This window comes from Lontra canadensis, unplaced genomic scaffold (assembly GCF_010015895.1).
Source record: "Lontra canadensis isolate GAN:19392208 unplaced genomic scaffold, GSC_riverotter_1.0 scaffold44, whole genome shotgun sequence".
Lineage (NCBI taxonomy): Eukaryota > Metazoa > Chordata > Mammalia > Carnivora > Mustelidae > Lontra > Lontra canadensis.
In genome coordinates this window covers 913,851-924,937 of record NW_022631038.1, presented here as the reverse complement: position 1 = coordinate 924,937, position 11,087 = coordinate 913,851, and the positions used below count along the sequence as shown (strand labels likewise).

Sequence of the window (11,087 nt, the reverse complement as noted above, 5' to 3'; positions counted from 1 at the left end):
AGAATCATAAATAAGAGGTGCCTGGGGGCTCAGTCACTTAAGTGTCTGCCTTAGGCTCAGGTCACGATCCCAGGGTCCTGGGATCGAGCCTCACATCAGGCTCCCGGCTCAGCACAGTTCTCTCCCTCTCTCTGTCAAATAAATAAATAAATCTTTTTTTTAAGTAAAAGAATTATAAACAAAACTCAGAAGGAGACATTTCATTGATCAAGCACCTTAACTACACAAGGCATAGCCCCAAATCGAACAACTGTCTGGGCAAACAGTACTCTTTGTATTTTTCATGGTCTAAGAGAAACAGTAGCTTTTTGTGAATTATGAGAGAATGTATGTGCTGATGCGTGTACACATGGGATTTTCGACTCACGGCTTTCTTTCCTTTGGTGCAATAAATCTAGAGTTCACTTACACGGAGACCCAGAAGTCTTTTTCCCAGGCAGAATGGGCATAATCAGTTGTTGAGGAAAATACATAATGAGTTTTGCAAACATTAGCGTGATGAAAGCATTTTGGCATGTTCTAGATACTAGAAATAATGGCAGAAACAAAACCTTCTTCATAACGGGAAAACTTGCTTCAAATCCTGAAGAAAATGGACAGGGCCGCAGCGGCCCGGCAGAGATGAGGTGAGTCTCCCTGGCTGTAGGGCCTGCGGCTGGGCTGGGGAGGAGCGGTTTGCACAGGGAGGAACGCACACAGTCCTGTGTACACAAACCAGGAGTTTTGCACTGGAAACAATGATTCAAAGAAGCTCCAGGACAAAGTTTTCCGGACCTGACTTGTCTCAGAGGGTCTCTCCTGGAATGGGCCACAGGACAGGACTACTAAGTCAGGGGTTATTTTGTTCAAAGACCACTTTAGATACGTAGTTGAGCGGGAACTCTGTGGGCCGAGCGCGCTGTCAACACTCGGTTACCACTATTCACACGACTCAGGCCGTCACGCCTTGGGTCCTTCCAGACACAAACGCGTAGGAGAACCCTGCCGGTCCTGAGAACCCTGAGCTGTCCCGGTGCCTGCCTGCGGCACATCCAGTGCCAAGGCTGCTCTGAGAAGGATCTTTCTTTGTCTTAGTACTGAAACTTCCCGACTCACGCCGGGTTTCAGTCCACGCTGCAACTGGATTTACATGGGTCCAAAAGTGGCCTGGATACTTTTGCATTGGCTATTCCTTTAATTCTAAGGTAACATCAAGAAAATGGTATTTCCTTGGGGCACCTGGTGGTGCAGTTGCTTGAGTGACTGACACTTGGTTTCTGCTCAGGTCCTGATCTCAGTTGTGAGACTGAGCCCCACATTGGGCTCTGCACTCAACAGGGTGACTGCTTTTCTCCCGCTCCCTCTGCCCCTCTCCCCACTCACACTTGCATGTGCTCTCTATCTAAAATAAATAAATAAATAAATAAATAAATAAATAAATAAATAAATAAATAAGATCTTTAAAGGAAGAAGAAAGAAAATGTTATTTCCCAAAGCAATCCTTGACTAACTTGGAATTGTAATGTTGGCCAATTAATTTTTAGTTTGTTTTGGCCGGTAGTTACAAGGTCCGGTGAAAAGCCCTCTGGCTTCAATGTCTGCTCCACTTGCTCCCCCAAATGATTTCCTCAGTGTCTGTAAACAGTGCGTCGGCAGAGTAGAAACTGCTGCACTGAGCAAGGGTGTGGCCTGGGAGCAAATCATCTTGGAAAACGCTTGGTGGAAAGATGTAAGCAGGTTTGCTTTGCTGCAGGACTTCTCAGAGCCTTAAGAAAGCTAATGACCATCCTGAATCTCAAAGAAAGCAGTGCAGTATGCATGTATCCCAGATGTGGACCACAGAACCACGTTTGGGAAGCCCCGAGCTCCATGCTATCACTCAGCTGCTACTCTGCTGTCCCCCACCATGGTTTGCCAACTGCTATGCCCTAGATGCTGCCTTGTTCCTGCCAGGCTCTCTCCTCCTGGTACTACCTGACTGTGCTCTGTTCTCTAGGCCCACCTCCCTTCACACTGGCTCCTGGGACTGCTGGAGCAAAGTCCTAGAGTGAGCCTGAAAGAATGGCTGCTTACCCTCTACAAGTACGAGGAGCCCGGCTCCCCAAGTCCAGATGTCGCCAGGGTCCAGCTTCTGGTTGCTGCTGGCGGTCCTTAGTTTGCAGAAGTGTCACCGACCTCTGCCTTTGTCTGTGCATGGTGGTCCTCCCCCACCATGTGTCTCCAGATTTCCCTCTTCTTACACGTTAGGGTCCAGACTAAGCCACACAACCTCGTCCTACCCAACTACACCTGTGACCTTATTTACTCATGGAGTAATGGGCGTTCCCCGTCTCTGTCCCGCTATACCGGTGGGGTTCAGCAAGCAAACGTGCACTTGTTCCAACCACCATGTTTCATCATTGTTTTTAACTGGATTCATTGTGGAATTTTACCCCCAAGTCCAGATTTCCAGCTTGTATAAAATAGGCTGCTTATCTACACAGCCCCGTCGCCCAGAGCTGGGGAACAGCTCTCCTGGAGACAAGACCTCAGAGGACATCAGCTTTCCACTCAGCCATTCCCCACGTGCCCTGAGGCCACAAGAACCCCATCTGCCATCCTCATGTGGGACCGGGGCTTCCCTTTAACAGTATTTGCAGCCCTGGCCCACTCACGGACCCACCTGCTCCGTAGACTTCGGGGTGTGCACCCCTGCCCAGGGCGTTCAGGCTTGAGTTCTTGGTATGTCAATAGCTTGGCTGCTTCACTTCTTCCTTCCTCCTGCTCAGTACAGACGAGTGTAATTCCCAAATTCTGCAAGAATGCCTCCCGCCCACAGCTGTGAACCTGGGCGGAAGAGTCTGGAAGCTGCCTGGGCCCTGGTGGCGTGGTCTCTTGGCTGAGGCCGCCTGGGAGGGCACCCACGCTGGGGAGGTCGGTCTCTATCACTTCCCACAGGCACTGCCCGCATCTCTCCTGCAGCAGCCGGGTTAAAAAGCACGCGCTCATCTCATGCTTGTGTTTTGTTTGTTTCCGGTGCTTGGTTTCATTGTTGCCTTTTAGTGCTGGAGGCAGGTGCCAAGCTGAAGCAGGTTTTGAAGAGCTGAACGTCAAGGTTCTCCTTGACATTGGTGCTTCCCCCCAGAGCACGGGTTCCACCGGAATCCAGAGTGAGAGGCGGAGCAGTCGCAGGCGCCCCCGGCAATTTGGTGCAAACCGTGAGGGGCCCGGCCTTTATGGCCTGGAAACAGCACAGGCACCGCCTGGGTCTGGGGAGCTGCTCCTGGCACATCGCCAGGCATAGCTGGCTCAGGGACCTGCGGGGGGAGCGTGCAGGCTCCTCGCGGCCACGCATCACAGCCCTTCGGAGAGGCCACAGACATTCCTCCATTCCTGTGCCCCAGACCTGAAACCTTCGTGCCCCTTTATTTACATTTGTATTCCCTCTAACCCTCCAGACCCAGCCTGCCCGTGAGATGCCGGCAGGTGGAGGGTGGGCGAGTCCACTCCTTTCTGTGCTTAAATGGCTTTCGAGAACCTCTGTGCCTTTGGACCTTCCCAGTAACTGTTATCACGCAGGTGATAAGGATATTTTGCAAGTTAAATTGTTAGCGTTTGTACCTACGGTGGCAGTTCCTGTCGCCAGCTTGAAGCATCTGAGCGCCTACTGTCTTCCCAGCTCACGAGCTGCCCAGCTGGTTCAGGGCGCTGGGAGGAGAGGCCAGGCCCCCGAGTCCAGTGAAGGACAGTTCGCTACCTTCCAGTCTCTCAGCATTTCGCCTGGGGGGCCAGAGGGCGGCACCAGAACACAGAGCTGGTCACAGGAGGGGACCCTGAGTGGAGGGACCCCGATCCTTTCCTAACAGGCAGGGAGGGCCGGTCTCCTCCCCTGTTGCCACCCCCAAAGCCGGAAGCCAGCGGCCACTGCCCCCAAGGGAGACACACTCCTCATCTTCTCCTGCCATTCACAGTGCCGACATCGTGAGAAGGTGGTTTTGAACAAAGAGCCCTTGGTGCCTCCCTCACGGGCTGGGCAGGGATGGAAGGAAGCCATTAGAATTGTCTTCCAGCAGGAATTCAACCTGACCCCACAAAAGCCTTCGGCTTACAGAAAATGCAACCATTTGTTAAAAACGGGTATTTAAGTGAACATACACTATGAAGTCCTTTTTATGTATAAACTCTGACTCTCATTAGGTGGAAAGGCATAGGACATGGCTCTTATCTAAAAGTCAGAATAAATGCCCACACTTGGACTCCTGTCCCCGACCCAGAAGCCAGATGTGGTCTTCAGACCCATCTTCCTCCTTGGACATCCCGTCCTGACACACAGCATAGAAGGCAGAGGAGCACGGCAGCCCGCCGTGCCGGGTAACAGCTGACACCGCTATGACAGTGGTCCTGAAGGCGTCGATCACCACCGTCGGCCGCTAATTCAGCTTCTCAGAACGGCGGTGATGGAAGGCTCCTTCCAAGTAGATGACTTTTTATGCTGAATCAATTGGTTTGTAAGAAAAAGAAATGAAACCTGACAGCCGCATGAAGCCAGGAAGCATTTCCAATAGGGTCACTGTTTCGAACATGTTTCTCCCTATTGCTCTCATTCCCATTACTAAGAAAAATTTGTGCCCAAAGAGCTGTTGTTTTGTGAGTTATGGGGACTGGGTAAGTCCTAAGAAATAAACAGTTTGCCTCGTCAACGGCGTCCACAATGCCGGCTCCCAGCAGAGGGCCGGCGCCCGTCCCCAGGGCCCTCGCGGTCCTGCCGGCCCCCATCTCCGCGCCACCGGGCACCTGCCACTGCCTCCGTGTGCCTCAGGCCTTCCTTCAGCCTGACTCCGTTTCTTGATGTGGTCGCCCACCCCGCCCAGGGTCTCCACCGTCCCCACCAAGTTAAACAACTGGGCAGTTACCTGTTTGTACTGATCAACACGAGGTTCCAGGAAAAGCCAGTGTATTTACGCCAAGCTCTCAGGCTCTGCCAACACCGGCATGCTGTGTGCCCCAGGAAGCATGAGCTGGCCAGGGCTCCCGGTGTGTCCCCAGCACCCGGCCTCACCACCGCCCCCCCAAGACGCCAGCGTGGAGATCTGGCGTGCACAGGCCAGTGTGCTGTGGGGCTGGACCAGATCTGCAGGTTGTGCTTTTCTCCTCCGGGAGCAGGGGGCGGACGCTCCTTGATAAAGGAGCTGGCATGGAGGATTTTCCAGGCCAAACACAAAGGCTGACAGGGTCGTCCTTCGCCAGGCGCTGTCAGGGATCCTGTGTGAGAAGGAAGGAAACACGCTTCTGGGTCCTCGAGCTTGCCGTCCCCAAGGAATGAGGAGAGAAGTACACACAGTGACATGAGTCCTGGAGTGTCAGTGCCTCGCTAGACCCTGGTCTAATCTGACTTTTCTTTTTTTTTTTTTTTTTTTTAAAGATTTTATTTATTTATTTTTACAGAGAGAGGTCACAAGCAGGCAGAGAGACAGGCAGAGAGAGAGGAGGAAGCAGGCTCCCCGCTGAGCAGAGAGCCCGATGCGGGGCTCGATCCCAGGACCCTGAGATCATGACCTGAGCCGAAGGCAGCGGCTTAACCCACTGAGCCACCCAGGCGCCCCTAATCTGACTTTTCTAATCACAGATCCATATCACTGGGTCCTTATTTGAAAAGACAGACATGACCTTAAGCTGCTGGTACTAGGAGCCCGGAAACGAAGGGAACGGGACCACGTGTTTAACGACTTGGAGTAACTGGGTCCTACAGCAGGAAAAACTAGGGAGGTGATGAAAGTACGCACGTGAGGGCATAACCATGTAGTGACATTGTCCCGTAATTGTATCAAATATACCATTCCAGTGTAAAATGTTAATAACAGAAACTAGATGTTGGGGTGCATGGAGGATGTTCTGAACTCTCTTTGCAATTTTTCTATAAATCTAAAACTCCTCTAAAATAAACCACGTCCCCTGGGAGCGAACTCCACGAGCGGTGGTCAGCCAGACGAGCCCATGTTGCAACGCGCACATCTTGCACTTTCATTCTCTAGCAAACCCCCGAAGCAGCGCGGCCTCTTACAGAAAGCCGCGAATGCAGCCTGTACTTTTATCTTGTTGAATCTCCATCTTTTCACACCATCTTTTCTTTTCGGAAGGAAAGAGCTGTCAACATGTGATAATACGTTTGTGTATCACACTGAAAAATAATCTGGGTGCCAATCGGTATATCCGGCAATTACCCAGCTTCCGACAGAGGACTGGTGAGTGCACTGCCCGAGGCCGACGGGGGCCCGGCTCACCTGGACGGGGGCAGAGCTGCGGCTGGGAGCGCCCACCTCCTTCCGGTCCACGCGGCTCTAATGGGGCAGTCATTTATACGTGTCAGTGGACAGAATCAAAGGGTGATCGGAATTTGTTCTGGGCAATTTCTCCTTTTGTTTTTCTTAATTCATGAGTATTAATATTCTTTAATGAGGTTTTTTTATTTTGAGTGTTTTGTTGTTGTTGTTTTAGAAGGGAACTCTGGAGTGTCAAGCATTAGCAAGCTTGAAGTAACGGAACATAACAACAAAAGTGTATGACCAGCCCTGTATAAAGGGAAGAGGAGGAGAAGGCTTGGGTTTCACTCTACCAAGAGTGGATGCTGCTGAGGTCCCAGGGATCTTGTGCGACGTCATCAGAGGCTTGAGATCGTCATGTCACTCTGATGCCCTGTCTCGCATCTCTGTGTCTTGTAAGATGGAGCTGATGTGCGGCCTGGTGCTCGGCCTAAAAACATCTGGGCAAAATAAACCAGCAGCGGTGGCCTTGAAGAGGTGTCCACGGCCAGGCTGAGCGGACACAGGGAAGCCGTCATGGCCACGTGCCCGCGGTGTGTCTGCACCGGGCCGGACACTGTGCATTCTCCCACTTAGTCCTCAAATACATCTCCCAAGTTGGGACTCCTTCCATTCCCGTTCTTCCGGTACAGAAACATACTCAGAGTTTAAAACCTGCTCACGGGTGTGGGCAGGTAAGCGGGAGACAAGAGATCGAGACCCAGGTGACCCGCTGCAGGGCATTAATTTTGGGACACTGAGCTATATATCTGCACCTAAATTTAATGAAGGCATCACCGTGCCTTAAAATACACCTGAAAATAAATGTGTCACACTCTCTATTGGGCGTTACGTTTCCACCGTCAAAATTCTTTCCTAAAATTTTCAGCAGGAAGAGCTAAGAGTTATTAACAAAAGTGGCAAATGTGATGACATTCATTATAGTAAACATCTGTCCGGTGCGTTTTCACAAAACAAAGGTACAATGTTGGGAAGGTTGGTGTTGCAGGAGCGTCTTCCTCTGGAAGGGAGAGGACGGAGGGAGCGGTGTCCGGCCTCGGGCAGTGTCTGGGAGGGTCTGGCCCCGGGCCACTGGGCTGAGCCAAAACTGCTGAGGCTGGACACCGGGGACGGCGGGACAGTGACACACACATCTGGAGGAGAGTCTTCAGACGGCCCACGCCTCTCGGGCTGCAAGGCTGAGTCCACAGGCCACCCCTTCAGGATGCTTGGCCCCTGGGATGGTAGTGCTAAGGCCCATCCTAATTTTTACAGATGCGTCAGACATATCTGAAAATTGCCCATCATAACAACTTGCTAATTTTAGACTCTCTGAACATACCAAAGGAAAAGGTTTAATCATTTGGTTTATTCCATTTGACTACTAAAACAGAATTAGGGTGACTCTGACACCATGATAGGGAGACACACTGAAAACCAGTGTGGGGGCTTGATAGGAGAGGACAGCGCTCGTGTGGACAGTGACGGTGAGGACAGGACAGGGCCGGCCTGGCAGCGTTCCTGCGGTGCAGAGAGCCGCGCTGCACAGAAGAGAGGAAGAAGCAGCGTCACGATTCAGTGCCACGGGTATTTCTTAGGCACTCGGTGTTGCCAGAGAGAACAGGCTGGATGAGATGCATGGGACGGTAAGACAACTGTGTAGACAGCGAAGCGCAAAGCTGACGGCGGTGTGAGAGGCGTCCTGCGGGTATGCGGGCGCCGGGGGACGGCTTCTACCTGAGGTGTCCTCGTGTGACTGACCAGGACAAGGGGGCTCTCTAGGGCCTCTTACAAGGGCACTAATCCCATCCGCAAGCACCCTGAGGACCTGACCACGTCCCAAATGCCCCGCTTCCTCACACCATCACTTTGAGGGAGAAGTTTGAACTCATGAGTTTGGGGGGACATGGACTTCTGTCCATAGCACGAGACTGTCATGAAGATGATGGCATTGGGAAAGGGACAGAGAAGACCCTGGAGCGTGCTGCGTGCCAGGACCGCTGGGAACAGGGCTTGAGGACCAAGGGGCTGGTTGTGGGAGGGTCAGGGGCACCATGGGAGTGGCCAAAAGCCGAGGACCAGCACCCCCGCCCACCAGCAGCCCCCGCCTCTGCCCCAGCCCCCACACGTCCACGCTCTGGCGCACAACAGGGCCGGACGGAGTGTGACCAGGTTTGCGTAGATTGCTGGAGCCTGCGGCTCACCGCGTGAGGTCGTTCGAACCACAGTGTGTCTGGGCTGCATGCCCATGGCCCGTCCGGCCTGCTGAGGAGCAGGGACTCCGCGGAGGGAGCCTGGTCGGGAGGGCCTGTGGAGACCATCACGTCTGGGGGAAGAGTGGGCTGCGGGGAGGAGGAGGCCGAGACGCGGGGGAGGGCGCAATACCACTTAGGGCCTGAACTTGGCACGCAGACAATTCTCCGAGTCGGGGTTTTAAGAAGCCAAGAAAAGTCCAAACCACACACCTTTTCCGTGATGGTAACTGAAGAGATTTTACTTCTCTCGTGCAGGGCAGGGAGAGGTGAGCCCACGGCTGGCGCTCGGCCACTCTGCTGCGCGTGGACTCTGCCTCTGCCAGTCCTGGCAGCTCTCCGAGTGTCTTCGTCCTTGTCCTGGCCCCACGGCCGGTCCCTTCCGCATGGCAGCCCTTTGGCCGCATCCCTGCCCTCGGATGATGTCCGGGTAGGATGGGCCTCGCGTCTGACCGCAGCACTGTGTGGCCAGCCCCTCGTTCCCGTACTGCGACCATGCCCAGGCTTCTGTGCCCACCTGCCAGCCCGTGGTGCTCTCCATACAGCCAGATGAGCCTTCCCAAACAGACTGGGGGCCGCGTTGCGAGCCACTACAGCAAAGGCCACAGAGGCCCAGCCCGGCCAGTCCCAGTGAGGGCTCGGCCCCGTCTCCTCTGGCTCCCACTCTGGCTCACTCCACCAGGCTCTGCCACAGCTCCTTCGAGGCTGAGAGTGTGAAACTTAGCAAGGTGACAGAGGCAAAGCCGAGGCTCTGATGGCCCTTGCTCACAGAGCAGGGCACAGGCTGCCCCAGAGGCCAGCAGCAGGGAGGGAGAGCCGAGGGACAGATGGACAGCATCTGGACAAGCTTGGGCACGTCTGGTCCTGGGAGTGCCGTGCGTTCCCTTCGAGTGTGTGGTTCGGCCCACAGCGGTCGGAAGGATAAGGAGGACAAGCCCATGGGGCCTCAGACTTCAATGTAAGTAAGGCCCGGCCTGTCCTCTGTGCTCTGGAAACCCCCGAAGTGCAGCCCGGCTAAGCGTTCTCAGGGTTCCAGGGGCTTTGGCTCTGACTGCACTCACAGCTTGATCGTAATAGATTAAGTTCTGAAAGTAGAATTGAGAATATTCGCAATTAGCCAGCTAAAGATCGAAAGTGAAGACAATGCAATGATGTGTTGTTTGACATGTAGTAACAGCAGAACGTTAGGCTGTAACCTCGTTTTTCCTGACTTACAGTGGTATTGTAGAATAAGACAACATCTGGAGTAAGAAAACATGACAGTTTTGCCGCGAAATATCTGAAAGTGACACACGAAAACTTCCAGTTTTAAAAATGAAAGCTGGTAAAGCATTTTTGCATTTTGACATCAAAGGAGCAGTGACTAGCTCTATGAATTCTTTTGCACAATTAATATGCACGTCTCATTTCACCTGTACAAACGTGCTTAGCCGTAAACAAACCGCCCCGGAAATTGGACCAAACACCAAACTCATAGCCTGGACAGCCCAGCAAATGGCGGCATCGCAGTAAATCAGAGCCCTGCAGACGTCAGACAGAAGGAAATTTCACTTCACATCCTCACTGAGGCGTAAATTCTATTCCTGAGAACCCAGCACAATGTACGTCCAGCAGCTTTTGTGCACTCATGGGCCATCAGCACGAGCTCACTTTAGAAGCTTCTCTGCAGCCCCCAACGGGACCAGTGCCTGCTAGCAGCCCACCACTCGCCCTCCCCACCCCCAGCCCCAGGCAAACACTAATCTCCTCACTATCTCCAGAGAGGCACGGGTTCTGGACGTTTCACAGAAGTGGAATCATACATCACGGGGTCTGAGAAAGGTTCCCTTTCAGTGTGATTAACCCCATGCCCATAATAAGAATCTTTTCTACTATAACTTCCTTCGCTATCCCTGCAAAAAAGAAGCCCCATGAGATCTTGTCCAGGTGACCAAACAGGGGTCTTGTCGCTCGTGTGTCTCAAGCATTTCTGGGCCCACGTGATGCTTCCCAACTGCCTGGTCAGGCCACTGTCACAAACCGAGTGGTGACACAGGGGTCACTGCCTCGCTCATCCACGGTGCCGGAACCTCCGCTGGGCTCTGTGATTTCTGAGCCGTACCTGATGCGACCCAAGCACCCATCTTCCAGAGGCCGGCACACGACTTGATGTAGCTTGCGCACTCACCCGTGCACATGTCAGGGTCATGGCTCTACAGCACGGGACTCTGTAAAGGGCTTCCCTCCATGGGACTTCTGCAATGGTCTCATTTCAAGGACACCCTGTCTCTTGTATTACATATAGAATAAAGTCCAGGCAAGTTTAACCAATCTCGCAGGAAAAAATCAAGAAAATCACGTTTTCCAAAAGAAAGTCATGTTTTCTGACCAGTTCATAATTTTCATTTGTTTTTAACTTAATCAGCAATCTTTGAGGTGTGCAGATGTGCTTGTCCCTTCACCTGTCAAGCCCACTGAATTTCTCCAGTGTAACAACAAATGTAACAGTTCCTGCGGACCGCCCAGGGGGCTCTCTGTTCTCCAGCGGGATCGCCACAATGTATCGTCCACATGAATCCTTGAGACCACCTGTAACACT

At 52.9% G+C, this 11,087-nt stretch overlaps 1 pseudogene; it reads right to left on the bottom strand.

Moving 5' to 3' along the window:
* Positions 1–7,832: 7,832 nt before the first annotated feature.
* LOC116876149 lies at positions 7,833–9,050 on the bottom strand (annotated as a pseudogene).
* Between the last annotated feature and the right edge of the window lie 2,037 nt (positions 9,051–11,087).